The following is a 25,342-nucleotide window of genomic DNA, read 5'->3' on the forward strand; positions in this document are numbered from 1 at the left end:
TACCTTTCTTGATTGTCTGCAGTGCTAGCACCTGATGTCTGAGAGTGGTGCAGAGTGGGTTATCCATGGGATAACATGCCTGGAGCGGTGGGAACCCTTTTTCTTCAGACTTAAAACTGTACATGTCCACTCCACATCTCTCACCTGTCTCCAGTCTCTCCAGCAGCTCATTCCTGTCCACAAGCCTCCTCTGATCCCAGCCACATGTTCTCTCTATCACGCCCAGCATGTCACCGCTGACCCCAGAGATTTGTGGGAGATATAGTTTGATGGTGGGTGCGGTGTGGATGAGACAGCTTCCATGATTGGATTTCCACCCGCACGTCACCTCTGGCCTCTTCTTCTTAGTCACGCCCACCTCGGACACGTCACCACTGTCCTTACATACTTGTGGGAGATGTAGTTCGCGATGGGGGGTGTGGTGCGGTGTGGACAAATGGATGTCGGTGTGTCTTCTCAGTTTTCCTGGCGTGCCCACAGAGAGGGCTCGACATGCCGGCAGTGGCACATGTGCCATGGTTCGCCATCAGTGCCATAGTGGATCCTGATCTTTATGGGGCTTGTACAAAATGCCAAGCTGGTAGATCCCCCTTCTAGTATCAGTTTATATTAAAAACAACATAAATTGTGCCATCTAATAACTTTTTCATACAAAACCTTCAAATTATTTATGAACTGTAGCAAGTTCATTACACACTTTTTCAGGCCATGTGGTTTTTATCTTCTCCATCAGTGGACAGTCTGTTTCTTTCCATCTTCTTCATAATGACCTTGAGGGGAAAGACATTTTTTTTTTTCAACAAACGAAGACAACAATATTATCTTAAAGCGCAAAAAAACTCTCTTAATCAACTTTAAAGCGGTTCTTCACCTGAGGATTAATAACTTCCGCCCACCATCGTTATACCTCAGTACTTTGAAGAGGGATATCGTTGTTATAACAGCAGCTAGCTGCCATAACCCCGGTATCCTCTTCTTCAGCGGGTGGTCCGCTTCAAGATAAAAGTGGTCTCTGCGGGCCCCTTCCCGCCACGCTCCGGTGCCCTCCGCCGCTTACCGGAGCCGTTGGCAGCGACGGAGGCGATCGGATATTGTCCCTTGTGTGACATGGAGATGATTGAGGGGAAGATAGCCCCCACCCGTCTCCATATCATTGCAGGGCGGAAGCGACGTGAACACGTCACTTCCACCCATAGCTCTTAAGGGGCCTTTTTTTTTTTTTTTTTTTTTTTTTTTTGCGCAAATACGGTGTGACAGAAAGTATTGCAATGACCGCCATTTATACTCTAGGGTGTTAGAAAAAAAAGTATAATATTTGGTTCTAAGTCATTTTCTAGCAAAAAAAACAGTTTTTAACTTGTACACATCAAATCGGCTCGGTCCTTAAGTGGTTAAAACAAAAGTCAGCAGCTACAAATACTGTAGCTGCTGACTTTTAATAAAAAAGGACACTTACCTGTCCAAGGATCCAGCGCCGGTTCTTCACTGGTCTTCGTTACACAGCGCCCACATGTTAACTGTGTGCAGCCGGCCGTGACACCTTCCGGCTTCACCACTGACTGCCCACTGTGCATGCGCGAGCTTTGCTGCGCTTTGTCAATGGTACCATAGTCTACATGTCCCAGAAGACTGCGACCAGGAAGGGGGGGGTTGGACTTCCAGTTGATATGCCACAGTGATTTGACCGGAAGTGGGAGTGAGTACCTGTCAAAAATAGGTACGCAAGTCGCCCCCACGTCGCTCAGTGGTTTGATCTACAGTATCTCACAAAAAGTGAATACACCCCTCACATTTTTGTAAATACTATATCTTTTCATGTGACAACACTGAAGAAATGACACTTTGCTACAATGTAAAGTAGTGAGTGTACAGCTTGTATAACAGTGTAAATTTGCTGTCCCCTCAAAATAACTCAACACACAGCCATTAATGTCTAAACCACTGGCAACAAAAGTGAGTAAACCCCTAAGTGTCAATATTTTGTGTGTCCACCATTATTTTCCAGCACTGCCTTAACCATCTTGGGCATGGAGTTTACCAGAGCTTCACAGGTTGCCACTGGAGTCCTCTTCCACTCCTTCATGATGACATCACGGAGCTGGTGGGTGTTAGAGACCTTGTGCTCCTCCACCTTCCATTTAAGGATGCCCCATAGATGCTTAATAGGGTTTAGGTCTGGAGACATGCTTCACCTTTACCCTCAGCTTCTTTAGCATGGCAGTGGTCGTCTTGGAGGTGTGTTTGGGGTCATTATCATGTTGGAATACTGCCCTGTGACCCAATCTCTGAAGGGAGGGGATCATGCTCTGCTTCAGTATGTCACAATACATGTTGGCATTCATGGTTCCCTCAATGAACTGTAGCTCCCCAGTGTTGGCAGCACTCATGCAGCCCCAGACCATGACTCTTCCACCACCATGCTTGACTGTAGGCAAGACACACTTGTCTCTGTACTCCTCACCTGGTTGCCGCCACACACGCTTGACACCATCTGAACCAAATAAGTTTATCTTGGTCTCATCAGACCACAGGACATGGTTCCAGTAATCCATGTCCTTAGTCTGCTTGTCTTCAACAAACTGTTTGCAGGCTTTCTTGTGCATCATCTTTAGAAGAGGCTTCCTTCTGGGACGACAGCCATGCAGACCAATTTGATGCAGTGTGTGGCGTATGGTCTGAGCACTGACAGGCTGACCCGTTCAACCTCTGCAGCAATGCTGGCAGCACTCATAAGTCTATTTCCCAAAGACAACCTCTGGATATGACGCTGAGCATGCGCACTCAACTTATTTGGTCGACCATGGCGAGGCCTGTTCTGAGTGGAACCTGTCCTGTTAAACCGCTGTATGATCTTGGCCACCGTGTTGCAGCTCAGTTCCAGGGTCTTGTCAATCTTCCTATAGCCTAGGCCATCTTTATGTAGAGCAACAATTCTTTTTTTCAGATCCTCAGAGAGTTCTTTGCCATGAGGTGCCATGTTGAACTTCCAGTGACCAGTAAGAGAGAGTGAGAGCGATAAAACCAAATTTAACACACCTGCTTTCCATTCACACTTGAGACCTTGTAACACTAATGAGTCACATGACACCGGGGAGGAAAAATGGTTAATTGGGCCCAATTTGGACATTTTAACTTAGGGGCGTACTCACTTTTGTTGCCAGCGCTTTAGACATTAATGGCTGTGTGTTGAGTTATTTTGAGGGGCCAGCAAATTTACACTGTGTTACAAGCTGTACACTCACTACTTTACATTGTAGCAAAGTATCATTTCTTCAGTGTTGTCACATGAAAAGATATAATAAAATATTTACAAAAATGTGAGGGGGTGTACTCACTTTTGTGAGATATTGTACATCGAGGCGCCCACTTGTATTTGTTTTTTACGTTATGCAAGTTGGGCTGGTAGGCCCATCATTTTTCAAGTACCCTGTCCTTGTTGGTTGATATTGTTTATGACACTGTTTATTAGTTATAAAGCACCTAAAAGGTTTTGTTAATGTACCTTATATATATGCTCTATTAATAATGCTACCTTCTAATCTGCATTATTCTCCAATTGTCATAATCCAGAGCTGTCAGTATTTGATCAAACTTGCCTAAGCAAGATCTGTCTCTGTTTTGTAGGCATATATTGTTTGCATTCCTCTCATAAAGCTTGATTAAACATAAAATCAACATTAAAAGGTCTTTTACTCTAGTTCTTTGGTCATGCCCTCCCATTAAACTTTTTATACGAGTTATAAAAACCTAACACTTCCATCCAAAACTAAGTTTTGGCTTTAAATACACTTTAATGATCCTGGGTTGTTTTTGTCTCCTCTTCCTAGGGGAGGTGTGCTATCAGCATCTTGGCTGTTTCTCAGGGAACCCTCCCTGGTGAGGGACTCCACAGAGACCGATTAACCGCTTACCCTGGTCACCAGAGGAGATAAATACTCTATTCCTGCTCTACACCAGAGACAACCCCAACAACTATCAGGTAAGTTTCCTCTGTAAAGATATAACTTACCTGACCCCTCAGTGTTCCTATTATCTATCCCCAACCTCACACATAAATACTACTACACCTTCATCCTTGTGTTACCCCCATCCCACTTTTCTTCTCATCAATAAAGTTCACAATATCCCACCTATTTAAAATCAGGAGATCAGCGCTGGAAAACCACAAACCATCTCCAAGTCCCATTTCAAGACCAGTCGGAAATCACGATTCATAATCCACGGATATTTGGATAACGGGGAGAAGATCTGGCTCTCGGACACGTGTAAGGTAGGTGCATTATATATGGAACCGGAAGGACACGGAAATGGAAACTAGATCTATTCGTTTATAGCTGGGGTGAGAAGGGCATGTGTAAAGGGCAATGGGTACTAGAAATTTCCCAGCATTTAGCCCTTCTATCCCGCATGGGAAATTAGTTATATCTTGTTTCTAAGGTTACAATAGCAGAATTCTCCACCTTGTCCTTCTTTCGAGGATAGTAAGGTTTTGGACAGAGGACGACAACCAATTCTCAAATACTATACCAAAAGAGAACAACCAGCTCTGAACAGAGGTTAGGGTCTTCAATACCATTTGTCTTTCATGTATAGTTCCAAGGAGCACTTGTGCAGCCATTTACAATCAAATCGTATCACCCAGCATTAAATATGTGGAGGAATTACATTGTACTTGATCCTTAAGACATATATAGCTAAGGTTATATCCTATAAATTTGTCCTTATTTAGAGTAGATCTCAACAACTAATGGCAAAGTGTTGTATCCTTAAGTTGGTAGTGAAGTTTTTTTTTTTTATTGTCGTGATTAAAGGCAATAAAATAAAGTTAGATATCAAAGTTCAAACTTCAAACCATTTAACATGAGGAATATTTGCTTGTTAACAATAATAATGAAGTACTGAAAAAGTTGTTTTTTCCTGGGTGACCCAAGGGAAAGCCAAAGGTTAGTAGTTCTTTGATTTTTTTTTTTTTGTTTGAACAGATTATATTGAAAATTCTAGACATGTGCATTCGTTATCTTCCGAATGCATTTTCGTCCGAATTTCGGGGATTTTCATGTTCGTTAACAAAACGATAACAAAGGAGCAGAATCCGAAAGATCCGAAATTAAAAAAATGCTTTATTTTCGTATCCATTACATTTTCGTATCGTTGCGACAACAGTTCGATATAGATAGATAGAAGATTCGACATGACAGTGACAATAGCGATCTGTGTCTATTGAACCTGCGGTCAAAAGTGCCTAACCTAACTCTATTAGTCCAAGATTATTCGACATAGAGAGAAAAGATTCGACATTATAGAGACAATAGTAAAAGAGCTGTTAGTGGTCGCTGCTGGAATGGGTGAAGGACGTAAAATGATGATGAATGTTACTTGAACAGAAACAAACAAGTATCGTATCATACGATACGATCAAAAATATGTATAATACCGTTCGACATAAGGATTCGACAAAGCAGCTAAAAACATATGATCGCTGCGAGTGGACATTTACGGTCAAATGCTCTGCCCATAGGCTATAGAAGAATTCTAATGTTGTTTGACTAGTAATATTAATTAATAATTATAATTTTTACTAGTCAAACAGCATTAGAATTCTACTATAGCTTGTGGGCAGAGCATGTGATCGGAAATGTACGATTGCGGCGTCGTACAGTTTAGCTGCTTCGTCCAATCTTCTTAGAGCATCTGACAGACACCACAAGCCTTCAGTTGACAGATTCAACCTTGGATTTTCATACGAATGCATTTTTTAATGAAACAAAATAAATAAAAAATAATCTCGGGAATAACTAAATAAATGCATTTTTCGGACGAAACTAAAATTCCAAAACAAAATATTTCAGTGTGCACATGTCTAGAAAATTCAAAAGCTAGTTATTAGTTCACTTTAGGATCTACTTAGCATATTGTCCAGTGTACCTGAAAGTTATGAGAATTATATATAGTTCCATTTTAATATCCCTACCCTAAGTGATCTGACAACAATTCCCACCAGCCAATTAAATCGAGGAAATAAGGCAGGCCATACATTTTACAATTGAATCCATCCCGCTGACAGGGAGAACGGGGAGCTTCCCCACTGGCAGAATACAATGATCACTGCTGGCAGCTATAGCCAATGGCAGTTATCGGGCAAAAAAAAAAAAACAGACAGGATGGTTGTACTGAAGTCGATTGATAGATTGACTTCAGTACAACCAGCCTGCCCGTAGATGAATCGAAATGTAGCCAGTTCCTGCTGAACTGGATGAATATAGATCCGCCTATAGCTGACTTAACATCTATTCAAGCTTCATGCCATCCAAAAGAGTATTATGTAATGAGGAATTTCACACCTCCGATCCCGTTCATGGACATCAACACATGCACATTCTACAGTCATAGAATAATGTGTACTGTATGTTTTTCTTGTGTGGATATAAATATTTTGGTATGTTCCTATCACTTATTGAAACTGAAAAAGTGACTTGGGGAGCTACAAAAGATCTTGAACATTACAGCACAAGTTCCGTTGAATGCAACTACTACTAGCTTCATATCCTAGGGTGACAAAACTTACTCACTGCACTGTATCTATGGAGGTTTTGCATTGTCACCTTAGCGGAGGAAGTGTGTTAGAACTACAGAAGACCTCCCCATCTCCTTTTATCTATAACATAAGTTCTGTAGTCCAGAAATGTTACACTAGGCAAGGCTGGTAACACTGCTTGTAATTTTAGTATGGGCAGAAAACTTGACATGTTTGCTATCCCTGGAGGCTGTCTTCAGAGCTAACCATGTGACCAAAATTATAAACAATTGATCACTCCATAGGGGGGGGGTGTGGATCAACATTGTCTCCAGAAAAGGTTACCTTTTATTTATATATCCCAATAAAATAGTTTTTGTTGCGGTATATTTACTGTATCACTGTTTTCACCCAGGATTTTCCCATAATTGAATAGTTGACATTCACCTTCAATACCAAACAGTGTACATCAATCCAACAACCAGACAGTGACCCGCAAATAACACACAAAACAGGTATGTACAATAGATAGGGAATACCAGAATTGTAAACGCAGTCAGGCCAGGGTCATAAACGGGAGATCAGCAGATGGGGGCAAGGAGCAAGACAGGACAGGAAAAAGGTGAAAGAGATCAGGCTGCAGGGCAGAGGTACAGGAATACAGGATCACAGGATGGACAGGAACAGGTACAAATACAGGTACAGGTTCAAGTTCTCAGAATCACAGGATACAGGTCAGGGTTCAAGGACAATATCAAGGCCAGTGTGTGAGTGCTTGCTGGGTATAAGTACACATGTCCTGCAATTAGCCTCAGGTGACGCCTGATCGCAGGAGATGTCGGCTCCACACTGGCAGGAGACACCCACTGGTGGACACCAGTACTGCAGTCCAAAGATCAGACAGTGCCACCAGCAGGTGAAACATTTCCTGACAGTTCCAGACTGCTAGGAGACACTCACTGGTGGACACCAGTACTGCGGGCCAAAGGTCTGACAGCGCCACCAGCAGGTGACAACCGAGCAACTTATATAGGGAAAAAGTTTTATTGCAGAATTAGTTTACAGGAACACAAAAACGATGTACCCACCACCAACACCTAGACTCTACATTAAAATAAGACAATGTTGTCTGTGTAAAAGCAGCTGTGTCGTATCATACAGCAAGCACACACCATGTACACCAAAATAGGATTAAATGGCAAGTACAGGAGGTGACGGTTATGTAGGCACGTAAGTCCAGGTGTCAAGCACCATCAGGGCACATGCATATCCAGCCACCATTGGTCATCAGGCCCCACCCTATAGAGCCAGCGCCACTAAGAAGGCTAGATTGACTGTAGGGAATTAATGGTGTAGACTGTAAAAGGTGCCATATAGCCACTATCAGTCAATATTGTAGCCTCAGACAGAACCGTATTGACAGAGGTAGCTCGTGGAAGGGGTAATAATTGGGACAGTGGGTAGAAGTTAACAACAAGTCAGAACCAGGATAGCTATGGAGTGATTAGACAGTCAGAGGACCAATGGTCCGCTCACCCAACAATTAAGCAGGAGTCTCTGTTGGCTGGCAAGTGTCTCGGGTATCTCCATGAGGATCCGTCTGTAGGAGAGTCTCACACTGCCCAGTTGCAGTCATCCGGGATGCTCGATTGCCATATAGGAGTCCAGAGAGTATCACAGTAAAGGTCCGTCTGTTGCGCTGTGGCGTTGTTGAGCCGTCTAGACACGCCATCCTGGTTGTTTAGACGAGGATGGCTCCCACTATCCTCAAGGTGTGTATTGCGCTGGTGAAACACGGTGCGTCATCCGTGACGTAAAAACGTCACTGCCGTGATGTCATGACCGACATGTTTCACCCAGTCACATGGGTTTTATCAAGGGTTAAAAGTTGTCCCTCTCCCACATCTTCCTCCAACCCCCCTTTAATGGAACGTTTTAGTAAAAAACCTGAAGCCATGGCCATATGTGCTGCCGGTCCAAGTCTTTTCCTCTTCTGTTTACTTCCAAGATAGGTCCTTCTTTGGGTACACAAAAGATAGAATGGCTGCGCACTCAATCCTTGCAAAAACGGCTTTATTCCTGTACAAAATCCCCAAAAACAACCAGTGTTGATAAGGCAGGGGAGGGAAAAGATAGGTAGCCTGCACACTCTATATATAATGATATTGAATAAAGAAACAGGTGAGCACAATCAATTAACTGCAACCATCATCTCGAGCTTCACACATGTGCAGTAGGGACACACACAAAAGTGGTAACAGCACTTAAATGCACCCATGCACAGAGATGGAGCTCATAGTATAGTAAATAACAAAATAAAAGAAAAATTGAAAAATAAACAAAAACTTAAAATTAACAAAAAACATGGATATTAAAGATTAAAAACATATGTACACAATTGTGGGGAATATACTGTATATATGCATAAATAAAGCTGACCTAAAGCAAACAAATTTTAAAATGATTGCTAGAATCAAATCTGTTCACTGGTCTCTCTAAAGGAGTAACCAAAAACCACAAAAAAAATGGATATTCCCATTCAAAAATAAATCCAATTTATCATTCAGGTGTAAAAATGTGTCAGATCCCATTCAAAGTTCAAACTGTTGGGAATTCTGGTCTACAATATGAAGATCCAAAATACTTCACGTTTACACAGAAATCCAAAATGTATTTACCAAAGGTACAGCCCCTTTCTGGGTTAAAGTTGTTCCTCTCCCACATTTCCCTCGCACTCCCCTTTAATAGAACGTTTTAGTAAAAAACCTGAAGCCATGGCCATATGCGCTGTTTACTTCCAAGATAGGTCCCTCTTTGGGTAGGCATTCTGTGGTGTGGACACTTCCTATTGGATGTCCAGTGGCAGGTCCTCTTAGGATCTTGAAGATCACTGACGTCAGTGTGGGGGGGGGGGGGGGTGGAAGGAATCTCTGTGCAGTGTCGGTGGTCTGCGGCATGTGTAAATGGCAGTGCCAAGGGACTCAGATGGGGGTTATAGAGGCGTATATATGGCTTCACCAGGAAAGGAAAATGCAAACACTACAGCAGGATTGGTAAGGGGGGTGAGAGGGAAGGGATGGGGGTCATACTTAGCCCGGAATGGGGCTTTAAGGTCTTTACTGTAACATTCATTGTATGTAAGAACAGGGTGAACATTACATTCTCCACGCATTCATCTGACATTTCCACCTGTTGATATCTAAATTAGCTTGGTTTATCATTATCTGCAGTGTTTGGACCCAGTGAATTCCAGCTGCACTGCAAAACCCACTAACCACAGTTGTTTGAACCCTCACCGTTCTATGGAATAAGGGATACGTTTTTATATTTGATATTTCCTCCAGATGATGCTACAAGTGGAAGATGTGAATTGTATCTGTGTGGATTGGGGTGCTGGATCCCGGGAATTCTACACTCAGGCTGCTAATAATATCCGAGTTGTCGGGGCGGAGGTGGCCTATTTGATCAATGTTCTTCAGGTATAAGAAAAAATCAAAATTTCTTCCATTTTGAGCAAAACATGGAAAAATGTTGTCTTTAAAAAATATTTTTGGACTAATGTTCCAAAATGTTGTAACGGCTAGAGTACAGAGTATTCAGCATTGCAAAAAAGTAATTTCCTATTTTTCACCAATATATTTTCTTCTGGTTCACGAAGTTTCCAGAATAATTATGATTTATTGATTGTGGGCAGGAACTGAACATGTTTGTTTAATTTCTATATATGTTACATTTTTTTTAGCAAGAGTAGAAATTTTCCATGAGGCCCCATTCACAAAATGGAGTCTTTTTACAAAAATTGTTGCACAAATGTCACAAGCTTTCACCAATCCCTCACAGATTCTAACTGTATTGTGCTTTATACAGTGATTACCTATTACGGTCAGCTCCATCTAGTGGTTAGAATGCAGTATTTTCCCTAATTGTGCTATTTAAAAGAAATACACAATATGGTCACTAGATGGAGCTGACGATCATAGTACATCTAGGCAAAGTATGGCCAGAATTCATGCATGCTCGGTGAATGCCTGTGACGTCCATCTAACAATTTTTTTTTTTATAACTAGATCCCTATGCATTGCATTAATGTGCAAACAGAAAAAACGACCTGCACACTTTTTTTTTTTAAAGCAGTGCCCCCCACAATGCACAGATAGTTCACATTTGCGCATTACAGAGTGCTAAATGTGAGCTGTAAAATTCCTGAATAGCGCTGGATTTCCAGTTGTTGGTGCATTGTGATGGTTTGCCCCCCTCCTCTGTGCAACAGTCAGATTTTAGCTAAAATCGGAGGAAAAAAATATTTTTGGAGTGATTGTTCTATAATCTGATAATTAGTACACTGCTTTCAAGAGCTGATCACAACAGTTCAGGTAAAAATATTAGGACGTACAAGCAAAAAAATTTTTTTTTTCGCAAGATACAGAACAAACTATTTCCATTTAGTCAGTATAGCATAGTAAAAAAATTGATTGACCAAGACAGCGCATGCTCGGAAACTAAATAATACATTACAACACAATACAATACATTACATCATTACAAGAAGTTGTATTCAGTTTTACAAGAATTTTAGTAACTCTAGTAACCTATAAGGTTTCGATATGAGACTAGCCGGCAAAATAAAACAGGCGATGTGTACACACATTCTCATTGTGTGTACCAGGCTTAATTTTGTTCTGCAGCTAAACAGTTAAAGATGTAAGTGTAAATGGAAGTGAAAGGAGAGAAAGAGAGAAAAAAGTTAAAGGAAGAGAGAGTGAAAGAGAGGGAGAGGGATAGAATGGAGGGTTGGAGTAAGAGATAGAAAGGGGGATAAAGTGGGGTAAAGTTGAAATAAGGGAGATAGGGGGGGGTAAAAAAATGGAGGTTAAGACATAGAGAGAGAAAGCTTTATATCCCCTAATCAACCTTACTTTTAGTTTTGTTCCTCATCTAGGACAAGTTTTTACTATTTTCCATCTAATATCCATCTCATTGGACATAGTCTGGGGGCTCACGCCACTGGGGAGGCCGGGAAGAGGAGGCCGGGAATTTCCAGAATCACTGGTGGGTTCTCCAGGATTGGCCACACATAGTACTCCTGCCTTCTAAACACTACACTGATTGCTGAAAACCAGGAAGCTGGCAGAAACAGAGGTCAACCCATGGTAGTGTGGTGAGGAGCAACTAGGTACAAACAGTTGTACAACTATGTAATTCATTTGACAATTTTTATTTTCGAGGGAAGCAAAGTAGAGCCAATACCGCAGACACAGGACACTGCTCACCCAGCTTCCCATATCTTCACTCCAGTCTTTAATTTATGCACAGGATAAACCCAATCACAAGACTTTTCCCAAGCCCTGAAGAAGGAGTCAACATTCATTGAAATGTGTGGCTGCACATTGGTTTCCTATGAAATAAATGATCATTTTGATAAATTATATATTTTTTTCAATTCATTTTTTTTAAATGCTGGAAGCAGCAATTTTTGTAATTTTTAAAGACATGTTATTTAAAGATTTCTTTAAATAAAATCCCTGGTGGATGCCCTGATCCTACTTGTGAAGTAGTGCATCTTTGCAAAGTATATCTACCTACTGCAGCAACACTACTGTTTATAAAAAGTGTTTAAATTGCCGGCAAAATTACGGCTCCCAGGCAATTGTTCTGTTTATAAAAAAAGTGGTAGGGGATTCCATTTATCTATCCCAGATAAGGGTCTCCTATAAGATCATATCAGATCTAGTATGGATTTTAAGGGGAAACCCCACAAAAAAAAGCATGAGGTCCTCCATAAAAATCCATACCAGACACTTATCTAAGTTTACAGCCTGGCAGGCCAGAAAAGGGAGGAAGGAGCATGTGCTCCCTTCCTTCTGAACCATAACAGGAAACATACCTTCAATATGGGAGAGGGCACCTTGCTAGGGAGTGCCCTGGTAAAGCACTTTGTCTTCATGTTGATGGGTACAAAGGCCTCTTCACCACAACCCTGCCTGGTTGTAGTGGGGGTCTACGGGTAACGAACTTATCAGACTTTGGAAGCTCCCTTTAACAATAAGAGAGCCCCCAGATACCCCATCCCCATTTGAATGAGTAAGGGGAACATACTTTCCCTGCTCATTCATAAAAAATGTAAAGTGTAAATAAGAAACATACATAATTTTTGACAAGTAATTTAAAGATAAAACCTTCAGACCTCCAACACATGTCTGGCATAGGACACCCACCAAATGAAAGGTCTGGCAGATGACAACTGATATTTACAAAAGGGCCGGGGTGGCCTTTATGGCCATATGTACATGACCATGTATAGTAAAAGACATCACGTGGACTCATGCGAGTACTATGTACCACTTACTCATTCAAATGGGGTGATTCCAGACTCTGATAAGCCTCTGGCCCACAGACCCCCGCAAGCACTGGGCCAGGGTTGTGAGGAAGATGCCCTTGAACCCATTAACATGGGGACAAAAAGCTCTGCCGTGGGGGTCTCCCACCCCCATGTTAAGGGCATAGGGTCTAGGGTCTGTTATGGTTCAGGAGGAGTGAGGGTTCATGCTTCCATAAGAGCCTGGTGTGATTTTTTTAAGATGACCTCATAAATTTTTTTCTTGTTGCATGGGATTCCCCCTTAAAATCCATACCAGACCCGTAGGGCCTGGTATGGATTTTGGGAGAACCCTTGCACCATATTTTTTTTAACCTATCTTTGGATTCTTTGCTTACACAGCTGAGGATTTCCAGCTTTGTATGTGCATATGGCCAGTGAGGTCATTGGTTGTTAGGGCTCCACTCCACCTTTAGGCCCCTTTCACACTGGGGCGGTAGGGGGCGTCGGCGGTAAAACAGCGCTATTTTTAGCGCTGTTTTACCGCGGTATTCGGCCGCTAGCTGTGCTGTTTTAACCCCCCGCTGGCGGCTGAAAAAGGGTTAAAACCCCTCGTATAGCGCGGCTATAGCTGCGGTATTACCGCGGTATAGCCGCGCTGTCCTATTGATTTCAGTGGGCAGAAGCGGTTCAGGAGCGGTGAATTCACCGCTCCAAAGATGCGGCTCGCAGGAGATTTTTTCTTCTGCCAGCGCACCGCTTCAGTGTGAAAGCCCGAGGGCTTTCACACTGAACAAACAGCGGAGGCTGTTTAGGGGCGGTTTGCAGGTGCTATTTTTAGCGCAATAACGCCTGCAAACCGCCCCAGTGTGAAAGGGGCCTTTCAACCATTGACAGCCAGAAGCTGTTAAGTATAACAGTGATAGCTATTGACTGCTATTATACATGATGTTTGATACCCGCTGAACAGACAAATGTTTGGGCATTCATTCAAATCCCTAAACAGCCCAAGTTTGGTCCAAAGTGGTGTTTAGACCAAACTATAAGCTTATTCTTAATCCTGACCACTACCTTTTTAGCAGTACCACACATCTATCTACTTGAAGGAGGAGTCTGGACTTGCAACATCCATATAACTCTTATGGCAGATTTTATTAAAAAAAAATGCTTTATGAAAATAACTGATTTACAGATATAAAGTGCCATCCTTAGAGGAACATTGGTACTTACCCATTTTGGTGATTTCCGATTCAGGATTGGACCCGGCTCAGCCCTATTTCCAGGATACCCCGGCTGAGGTCAGACTGGATCCATTAGATGCACTCTTTGTTGATGTCATCCACACTGATAGCTCTTCCACTGCTGCCAACCTGGGTGAGTCCTTGGTATTATTCACCCTATACTGTAGATGGTGCCAGTGTGTAAGGGTCACTGTGGTGATGGAATGTATTAGGTTGTGTAGTAATTTTTTTTCTATGAATGTGCACACAGTCTGGGGACAGTTTCCATTGTGAACACTAAAATTTCTAAATTAACCCTCTGCACACTGCTATACACTTTTACATATTACTAGCAAACTCTTCCAGGGGTTTTTGGTTTGCGTATATTGCAATATGTGTTCAAGCTGGTCAACTGCGTCTAAGTGATCCCTCTCTGGTCAGTCCCCACTCTACTGTGCAAGTTGCCAAATGCTTGCTTACAGCATACTTTAATGGACATATTGTCAATATGGGGCAAATAGACAAAGTCAGGGGAAATCTATGGATGTCGTAGCTTCTTACCTCTAGCACTCAATGCAAACCTCACCCCCCAGTAATGAGGGTTCTAGGGGGAAATAGTGACTAAACAGGTTAGATGACCCTTCACTATTTTCTCCTTCATAAGCCATGTACCACGTGTATTAATATGTTAAAAAAGGATCACTACATGTTAACGATAAAAGAAAAGAGTTAAAGTAGAACTATAGACAAAACTTTTTTTCTCATTTTGGATAGTGTATGGGAGGGTTATAACCCCCGTCCAAATCTGTGTAGCATTGCAGAGTTTTCCCTTCACTTCTGGTCTCATAGGCAAACAGGAAGTGAAAGAAAATCCCTAGAAAATTAAGGGAATTCCATGGGGACCCCCAAGTCACCAGAACTAGCGTCCCCGTGGGAAAATTTCCCCTCTATCACTTTTCTGGGGAGAACTCAAAATTTTGGGATTTTCTCTTACTTTCACTTTTAATGATAATGGTAAACAGGACAAATAGAGAGGGTGAATCTCCTTAACGGGGACACAGACATCAATAAAAATTGACAAGATTTCTAATCCATCTCTGCTCTATCCAAAAGTAAATAAAAAGTTTTGCCTTTAGTTATTCTTTAACATTAACTAATTAGGAAAGGTTTTATATGTGACATTATGTGCAGGTCAAAGGCCAAATCTTACATTTAGATATAAGCAATATTTAAATGAATTTAAGTTTTGTCTTGGTGGTTAGTACTTTAGCCTTATCCCTAGTACCTGTATACATCCTAGAATGTAAGCTCTTTTGAGGGTAGGGTCTGATGTGAATGTACAATATTTGTAAAGTGCTGCACAAATTGTTGGAAGTGGGCACGTGTACAGTTGCTCTGGCTTCCAAGCAGATTGGAGATTCAGAAATTTACCTTTCAATGTCTATGGCTCCTTCTAATCTAGAGAAATATTCATAAACAGCAGAGATATGACATTTTTTGATCACCTGGTACAATATAGATAAGATAATGTTTTATACTACAGGCAGTCCCCAGGTTACAAACAAGATAGGGTCTGTACGTTTGCTCTTAAGTTGAATGTATATGTAAGTTGGAACAGGTACATTTTTTAAGTGTAGCTCCAGCCAAGTTTTGTAGATAGCATAGGGAAGGGTTAAGACCCCTGTAAGGTTTGTTTAGCTGTCTGTGCCCCTGTTCAGAAGATTTCACCTCACTTTCTGTCCCTGTGATAATTGGATTTTGAAAATTTTGGGTTGTCGTGGAAACAACTCTAAAGCCCCTATAACTCTAAAGCCCCGTACACACAATCGGATTTTCCAACAACAAAACCGTGTTTTTTTTTCCGAAGGATGTTGGCTCAAACTTGTCTTGCATACACACAAATGTTGGCCCAAAATTCCGAACGTGGTGAGAACGCGGTGACGTACAAGACATATGACAAGCCGAGAAAATGGAAGTTCAATAGCCAATTGATTCCGAGCATGCGTGAACTTTTGTGCGATAGACTTGTGCACACACGATTGGAAATTCTGACAACAAGTTTTGTTGGTGGAAAATGTGAGAATCTGCTCTCAAACATTTGTGGGCGGAAATTCCGACAGCAAATGTTCGATGGAGCGTACACACGGTCAGACTTTCCGACAACAAGCTCACATCCAACATTTGTTGTCGGAAAATCCAGTCGTGTGTACGGGGCATTACAGGAATGAATTTCCCTTCCTAGGGGTAGACTTCCTCTCCCTTCCTTTTGTCTGCCTCCGTTTGTCAGTATGAGTCTTATGTAAGTCGGATGTTTGTAACTCGGAGACTGCCTGTACTGATAGCAGGGCCAGATTAAGAACATCATGGGCCTGTTGCTGAGGAGTTTGGTGGGGCTTTTTATTAAAAATAAATAAAAAAATGAAAATGCAAACAATTTTTTGTTATAATAAATTAAATTAAATAGATAGAGGGAGAATGAGAGAGAAAGAAAGGGGATGAGAGAGGGGTGAGGGGTAAAGGAGGGAGGATGAGAGAGAGAGGGGGGATGAGGGAGAGAGGATGTGCATGAGCATGCGTGGGAGTGACATCAGCGCAGCCCGGCCAAGGCAAGTGACCGAAGGCACAGAACCCGTAAGGAAGACCGGGTGAAAATGGAAGCGCCTGGGACCCACCAGATTGATCACAGTGCAGCGCTGGAGGGCTCAGTCTGACAGGTAAGTGTACCCTAATGTGCTAATGTGCTGTGCATACTTGTACATTATGGCATAACCTACCTCTGGGCCTCTGAAAAGTAGTAATGTTAGTGAAGTTTACTACCGCTTTATTATCACCGGATCCCAGGAGCCTTTCATGGGGCCCCCCACTGACCCGGTGGCCCTTGGGCAGTGCCCAAGTATTGTCTCCCATAGCTACTGAAAAGCAAATAATCTAGTTAGGCCCTTTTCACACTAATGGACTGATTGAGTCCATGTGCCGTTTTTCTGCTGAATTTGATCGGTCCCTCCAATTTCTATCTATGGAGCGGCGGGTGTAAACAGACGTGTGTCTTATCCACTACATACAGACGTGTGTCCTATCCTCTACATACAGACGTGTGTCCTATCTTCTACATACAGACGCGTCCTATCCACTACATACAGACGCGTGTCCTATCCGATACATATAGACGTGCGTCCTATCCGATACATACAGACGTGTGTCCTATCTTCTACATGCAGACGTGTGTCCTATCCTCTACATACAGACGTGTGTCCTATCCTCTACATACAGACGTGCGTCCTATCCTCTACATACAGACGTTCGTCCTATCCTCTACATACAGACGTGTGTCCTATCCGCTACATACAGATGTGTGTCCTATCCTCTACATACAGACGTGTGTCCTATCCTCTACATGCAGACGTGTGTCCTATCCTCTACATGCAGACGTGCGTCCTATCCGCTACATACAGACGTGCGTCCTATCCTCTACATACAAACGTGCGTCCTATCCTCTACATACAGACGTGTGTCCTATCCTCTATATACAGACGTGCGTCCTGTCCTCTACATACAGACGTGCGTCCTATCCTCTACATACAGACGTGTGTCCTATCCTCTACATGCAGACGTGCGTCCTATCCGCTACATACAGACGTGCGTCCTATCCTCTACATACAGACGTGCGTCCTATCCTCTACATACAGACGTGTGTCCTATCCGCTACATACAGACGTGTGTCCTATCCGCTACATACAGACATGCGTCCTGTCCTCTACATACAGACGTGCGTCCTATCCTCTACATACAGACGTGCGTCCTATCCTCTACATACAGACGTGCGTCCTATCCTCTACATACAGACGTGTGTCCTATCCGCTACATACAGACGTGTGTCCTATCCTCTACATACAGACATGTGTCCTATCCTCTACATACAGACGTGTGTCCTATCCTCTACATACAGACGTGCGTCCTATCCTCTACATACAGACGTGCGTCCTATCCTCTACATACAGACGTGTGTCCTATCCTCTACATACAGACGTGTGTCCTATCCTCTACATACAGACGTGTGTCCTATCCTCTACATACAGACGTGTGTCCTATCCTCTACATACAGACGTGTGTCCTATCCTCTACATACAGACGTGTGTCCTATCCTCTACATACAGACGTGTGTCCTATCCTCTACATACAGACGTGTGTCCTATCCGATACATACAGACGTGTGTCCTATCCGATACATACAGACGTGTGTCCTATCCAATACATACAGATGCGTCCTATCCTCTACATACAGACGTGTGTCCTATCCTCTACATACAGACGTGTGTCCTATCCTCTACATACAGACGTGTGTCCTATCCTCTACATACAGACATGCATCCTATCCTACATACAGACATGTGTCCTATCTACATACAGACGTGCGTCCTATCCGCTACATACAGACGTGCGTCCTATCCGCTACATACAGACGTGTGTCCTATCCTCTACATACAGGCGTGTGTCCTATCCGCTATTTACAGACGTGTGTCCTATCCACTACATACAGACATGTTTCCTATCTGCTACATACAGACGTGTGTCCCATCCTCTACATACAGACGTGTGTCCTATCCTCTACATACAGAGGTGCGTCCTATACTCTACATACAGACGTGCGTCCTATCCTCTACATACAGACGTGCGTCCTATCCTCTACATACAGACGTTCGTCCTATCCTCTACATACAGACGTGTGTCCTATCCGCTACATACAGATGTGTGTCCTATCCTCTACATACAGACGTGTGTCCTATCCTCTACATGCAGACGTGTGTCCTATCCTCTACATGCAGACGTGCGTCCTATCCGCTACATACAGACGTGCGTCCTATCCTCTACATACAAACGTGCGTCCTATCCTCTACATACAGACGTGTGTCCTATCCTCTATATACAGACATGCGTCCTGTCCTCTACATACAGACGTGCGTCCTATCCTCTACATACAGACGTGCGTCCTATCCTCTACATACAGACGTGCGTCCTATCCTCTACATACAGACGTGTGTCCTATCCGCTACATACAGACGTGTGTCCTATCCTCTACATACAGACGTGTGTCCTATCCGCTACATACAGACGTGTGTCCTATCCTCTACATACAGACGTGCGTCCTATCCTCTACATACAGACGTGTGTCCTATCCTCTACATACAGACGTGCGTCCTATCCTCTACATACAGACGTGTGTCCTATCCGCTACATACAGACGTGTGTCCTATCCTCTACATACAGACGTGTGTCCTATCCTCTACATACAGACGTGTGTCCTATCCGCTACATACAGATGTGTGTCCTATCCTCTACATACAGACGTGTGTCCTATCCTCTACATGCAGACGTGTGTCCTATCCTCTACATGCAGACGTGCGTCCTATCCGCTACATACAGACGTGCGTCCTATCCTCTACATACAAACGTGCGTCCTATCCTCTACATACAGACGTGTGTCCTATCCTCTATATACAGACATGCGTCCTGTCCTCTACATACAGACGTGCGTCCTATCCTCTACATACAGACGTGCGTCCTATCCTCTACATACAGACGTGCGTCCTATCCTCTACATACAGACGTGTGTCCTATCCGCTACATACAGACGTGTGTCCTATCCTCTACATACAGACGTGTGTCCTATCCGCTACATACAGACGTGTGTCCTATCCTCTACATACAGACGTGCGTCCTATCCTCTACATACAGACGTGTGTCCTATCCTCTACATACAGACGTGCGTCCTATCCTCTACATACAGACGTGTGTCCTATCCGCTACATACAGACGTGTGTCCTATCCTCTACATACAGACGTGCGTCCTATCCTCTACATACAGACGTGTGTCCTATCCTCTACATACAGACGTGTGTCCTATCCTCTACATACAGACGTGTGTCCTATCCTCTACATACAGACGTGTGTCCTATCCTCTACATACAGACGTGTGTCCTATCCTCTACATACAGACGTGTGTCCTATCCTCTACATACAGACGTGTGTCCTATCCTCTACATACAGACGTGCGTCCTATCCTCTACATACAGACGTGCGTCCTATCCTCTACATACAGACGTGCGTCCTATCCTCTACATACAGACGTGCGTCCTATCCTCTACATACAGACGTGTGTCCTATCCTCTACATACAGACGTGTGTCCTATCCGATACATACAGACGTGCGTCCTATCCGATACATATAGACGTGCGTCCTAGCCGCTACATACAGATGTGCGTCCTATCCGCTACATACAGACGTGCGTCCTATCCGCTACATACAGACGTGCGTCCTATCCTCTACATACAAACGTGCGTCCTATCCTCTACATACAGACGTGCGTCCTGTCCTCTACATACAGACGTGCGTCCTATCCTCTACATACAGACGTGTGTCCTATCCTCTATATACAGACGTGCGTCCTATCCTCTACATACAGACGTGTGTCCTATCCTCTACATACAGACGTGTGTCCTATCCACTACATACAGACGTGTGTCCTATCCTCTACATACAGATGTGTGTCCTATCCGATACATACAGAGGTGCGTCCTATACTCTACATACAGACGTGCGTCCTATCCTCTACATACAGACGTGCGTCCTATCCTCTACATACAGACGTTCGTCCTATCCTCTACATACAGACGTGTGTCCTATCCGCTACATACAGATGTGTGTCCTATCCTCTACATACAGACGTGTGTCCTATCCTCTACATACAGACGTGCGTCCTATCCTCTACATACAGACGTGCGTCCTATCCTCTACATACAGACGTGCGTCCTATCCTCTACATACAGACGTGCGTCCTATCCTCTACATACAGAGGTGCGTCCTATCCTCTACATACAGACGTGCGTCCTATCCGCTACATACAGACGTGCGTCCTATCTTCTACATACAGATGTGTGTCCTATCCGCTACATACAGACGTGCGTCCTATCTTCTACATACAGACGTGTGTCCTATCCTCTACATACAGATGCGTCCTATCCTCTACATACAGACGTGTGTCCTATCCTCTACATACAGACATGCGTCCTATCCGCTACATACAGACGTGTGTCCTATCCTCTACATACAGACATGCATCCTATCCTACATACAGACGTGTGTCCTATCCTCTACATACAGACGTGTGTCCTATCCTCTACATACAGAGGTGCGTCCTATACTCTACATACAGACGTGCGTCCTATCCTCTACATACAGACGTGCGTCCTATCCTCTACATACAGACGTGCATCCTATCCTCTACATACAGGCATGCGTCCTATCCGCTACATACAGATGTGCGTCCTATCTTCTACATACAGACGTGTGTCCTATCCGCTACATACAGACGTGCGTCCTATCTTCTACATACAGACGTGTGTCCTATCCTCTACATACAGATGCGTCCTATCCTCTACATACAGACGTGTGTCCTATCCTCTACATACAGACATGCGTCCTATCCGCTACATACAGACGTGTGTCCTATCCTCTACATACAGACATGCATCCTATCCTACATACAGACGTGTGTCCTATCTACATACAGACGTGTGTCCTATCCTCTACATACAGACGTGTGTCCTATCCTCTACATACAGACGTGTGTCCTATCCTCTACATGCAGACGTGTGTCCTATCTGATACATACAGACGTGCGTCCTATCCGCTACATACAGACGTGCGTCCTATCCTCTACATACAGACGTGTGTCCTATCCTCTATATACAGACATGCGTCCTGTCCTCTACATACAGACGTGCGTCCTATCCTCTACATACAGACGTGCGTCCTATCCTCTACATACAGACGTGCGTCCTATCCTCTACATACAGACGTGCGTCCTATCCGCTACATACAGACGTGTGTCCTATCCTCTACATACAGACGTGTGTCCTATCCTCTACATACAGACGTGTGTCCTATCCTCTACATACAGACGTGTGTCCTATCCTCTACATACAGACGTGTGTCCTATCCTCTACATACAGACGTGCGTCCTATCCTCTACATACAGACGTGCGTCCTATCCTCTACATACAGACGTGTGTTTTATCCTCTACATACAGACGTGTGTCCTATCCTCTACATACAGACGTGTGTCCTATCCGATACATACAGACGTGCGTCCTAGCCGCTACATACAGATGTGTGTCCTATCCTCTACATACAGACGTGTGTCCTATCCTCTACATACAGATGTGTGTCCTATCCTCTACATACAGACGTGCGTCCTATCCTCTACATACAGACGTGCGTCCTATCCTCTACATACAGACGTGCGTCCTATCCTCTACATACAGACGTTCGTCCTATCCTCTACATACAGACGTTCGTCCTATCCTCTACATACAGACGTGTGTCCTATCCGCTACATACAGATGTGTGTCCTATCCTCTACATACAGATGTGTGTCCTATCCTCTACATACAGACGTGCGTCCTATCCTCTACATACAGACGTGCATCCTATCCTCTACATACAGACATGCATCCTATCCGCTACATACAGACGTGCGTCCTATCTTCTACATACAGACGTGTGTCCTATCCGCTACATACAGACGTGCGTCCTATCTTCTACATACAGACGTGTGTCCTATCCTCTACATAAAGATGCTTCCTATCCTCTACATACAGACGTGTGTCCTATCCTCTACATACAGACATGCGTCCTATCCGCTACATACAGACGTGTGTCCTATCCTCTACATACAGACATGCATCCTATCCTACATACAGACGTGTGTCCTATCTACATACAGACGTGTGTCCTATCCTCTACATACAGACGTGCGTCCTATCCTCTACATACAGACGTGCGTCCTATCCGCTACATACAGACGTGTGTCCTATCCTCTACATACAGACGTGCGTCCTATCCGCTGCATACAGACGTGTGTCCTATCCTCTACATACAGACGTGTGTCCTATCCGTTACACACAGACATGCGTCCTATCCTCTGTGTGTCCTATCCTCTACATACAGACGTGTGTCCTATCCTCTACATACAGACGTGTGTCCTATCCTCTACATACAGACGTGCGTCCTATCCTCTACATACAGATGTGTGTCCTATCCGCTACATACAGACATGCGTCCTATCCTCTGTGTGTCCTATCCTCTACATACAGACGTGTGTCCTATCCTCTACATACAGACGTGCGTCCTATCCTCTACATACAGACGTGCGTCCTATCCTCTACATACAGACATGCGTCCGATCCTCTACATACAGACGTGCGTCCTATCCTCTACATACAGACGTGCGTCCTATACTCTACACACAGACGTGCGTCCTATCCTCTACATACAGACGTGCGTCCTATCCTCTACATACAGACGTGCGTCCTGTCCTCTACATACAGACGTGCGTCCTGTCCTCTACATACAGACGTGTGTCCTGTCCTCTACATACAGACGTGTGTCCTATCCTCTACATACAGACGTGTGTCCTACCTGCTACATACAGACATGCGTCCTATCTTCTACATACAGACGTGCGTCTTATCCACTACATACAGACGTGCGTCCTATCCTCTACATACAGACGTGTGTCCTATCCTCTACATACAGACGCGTCCTATCCTCTACATACAGACGTGTGTCCTATCCTCTACATACAGACGTGTGTCCTATCCTCTACATACAGACGTGTGTCCTATCCTCTACATACAGGCGTGTGTCCTATCCTCTACATACAGACGTGCGTCCTATCCTCTACATACAGACGTGTGTCCTATCCTCTACATACAGACGTGTGTCCTATCCTCTACATACAGACGTGTGTCCTATCCTCTACATACAGACTTGCGTCCTATCCTCTACATACAGACGTGTGTCCTATCCTCTACATACAGGCGTGTGTCCTATCCTCTACATACAGACGTGCGTCCTATCCTCTACATACAGACGTGCGTCCTATCCTCTACATACAGACGTGCGTCCTATCCTCCACATACAGACGTGTGTCCTATCCTCCACATACAGACATGTGTCCTATCCTCTACATACAGGCGTGTGTCCTATCCGCTATTTACAGACGTGTGTCCTATCCACTACATACAGACGTGTGTCCTATCTGCTACATACAGACGTGTGTCCTATCCTCTACATACAGGCGTGTGTCGTATCCGCTATTTACAGATGTGTGTCCTATCCGCTTTTTACAGACGTGTGTCCTATCTGCTACATACAGACGGATGGGGACCCGTTCCATATCTGACAGAATGAATCAGTTGGCGGTCGGATATAAACAGACCAGCACTCTGTTTGCAGCTGATCGCCCACAGAGGGCGCTGTGCCCGAGTCCTCCCTGCACAAGCGGAGTGAACACGGACCGGTCATCCGTCTGCTTAGCAGGGATCATCAGACAGATCCTCCAATGGGGTCTGATCTGTGTGTGAGGGGCCGCATTGAGTGCAACTTCATCCCACTGCCAGCATCAGATATTATATGAAAAAAAAAATGAATTATCTCACAAATGTATAAATATGTAGAATTTCCTCCAACCCAAACTCGCTCATCCATGTCTTTATGGATCTTGCTTTGAACTTTCTTCATCAGTTCAGGCCAATATGTATTCTTCTACGTATTTTTGGTAAAAAAAAAAAAAAAAATCGCAATAAACATATATTGATTGGTTTGCACAAAAGTTATAGCGCCTACAAAATAGGGAAAAGATTTATGGCATTTTTATTATTTATTTTTTTTTACTAGTAATGGCGTTGTTCAGTGATTTTTAGCGGGACTGTAACATATATCGGACACTTTTGACACTTTTTTTTGGGACCAGCGACATTTATACAGCGATCAGAGCTAAAAATAGCCACTGATTACTGTAAAAATGTCACAGAATGATGTTCTATGGGGGATAAAAGGAAAAACTGTATTCATAAACACAGACAAAGGAAAAAAGAAAAATATTCCACGTCTTCCCCGATTCCAGAAATGCGAAACACAGAACTCTAATGGCATTGAGTTGTCCTAAAGTGGACCTGTTATAAGATTTTTTTTTCTTGTAGCATGCTCAGAAATGAGCCTATTTTTGACACTTGTCGCTTACAAGTTAAAATCAGTATTCTTTGCTAGAAAATTACTTAGAACCCCCAAACATTATATATATATATTTTTTTTAAGAAAAGACTATGGAGAGAATGGTGTCGTTGCAATATTTTATGTCACACAGTATTTGCGCAGCAGTATTTCAAACGCAATTTTTTTGGAAAAAATACACTTCACTGAATTAAAAGAAAAAAAAAAAACAATTAAGT

General features: G+C 43.5%; 1 pseudogene; it reads left to right on the plus strand.

Annotated features, from left to right (window-relative positions):
• Positions 1-492: 492 nt before the first annotated feature.
• LOC141106659 (pancreatic lipase-related protein 2-like) overlaps positions 493-25,342 on the plus strand; it is a 31,496-nt pseudogene continuing 6,646 nt past the window's right edge.

This window comes from Aquarana catesbeiana, linkage group LG08 (assembly GCF_042186555.1).
Source record: "Aquarana catesbeiana isolate 2022-GZ linkage group LG08, ASM4218655v1, whole genome shotgun sequence".
Classification (NCBI taxonomy): Eukaryota; Metazoa; Chordata; class Amphibia; order Anura; family Ranidae; genus Aquarana; species Aquarana catesbeiana.